Below are 661 nucleotides of genomic sequence, written 5' to 3' on the forward strand. Positions count from 1 at the left end.
CCAGTTTCCCCACACACTTCGTTTCTAGCTGCTATGAGTACTTCAAGCTTTGTCTTCTGGTTTTCCTTTATCTTCCTTTTTTGAAGACGAGCTGCTCAACCCTGTAAGAGCATATATTTGAACTCCCAGCTCTCACAGGCTCCAGGTTTCTGGAAACAGTTATTTTAAAGTCATTGATAAACTACTCTATTCTTTAACAAAGCCTTAGGGAGAAGCACTTTTTTTGTTGTTTTTTTTCGAGACGGGGTTTCTCTGTGTAGTCTTGGCTGTCCTGGTCAACAGTCACAGAGACCCGCCTGCCTCTGCCTCTCTCAAGTGCTGGGATCCCAGGCGTGAGGCACCGCCGGGCTTGGGAGAAGCAATTTTAACAGTTTCACTTTCGCTGGCGAGGCGGACCGAGAACCCTCTCCCTCGGGTCTTCCGGCTAGACAGTTCAAACAGAGCGCTAACCATCAGGGGGTGGGCGCGAGGTGACGGACGCGGATTTCCGCCAATGGTAGGAGGCTCCTTCGCCGGAGGCGCGCGCTCAGTACGGGCCGGCCAATGAGAGCGCCGCTATTTCAGCCGGCGGCGACCAATGGAAGAAGGAGAGAGGCTATTGGCCGCCGCCGGCGGAGGCTGACCAATAGGAGCTCGCCGAACCCCGCCACGAGGCGGGAGG

The sequence above is a fragment of the Meriones unguiculatus genome, chromosome 10 (assembly GCF_030254825.1).
Source record: "Meriones unguiculatus strain TT.TT164.6M chromosome 10, Bangor_MerUng_6.1, whole genome shotgun sequence".
Lineage (NCBI taxonomy): Eukaryota > Metazoa > Chordata > Mammalia > Rodentia > Muridae > Meriones > Meriones unguiculatus.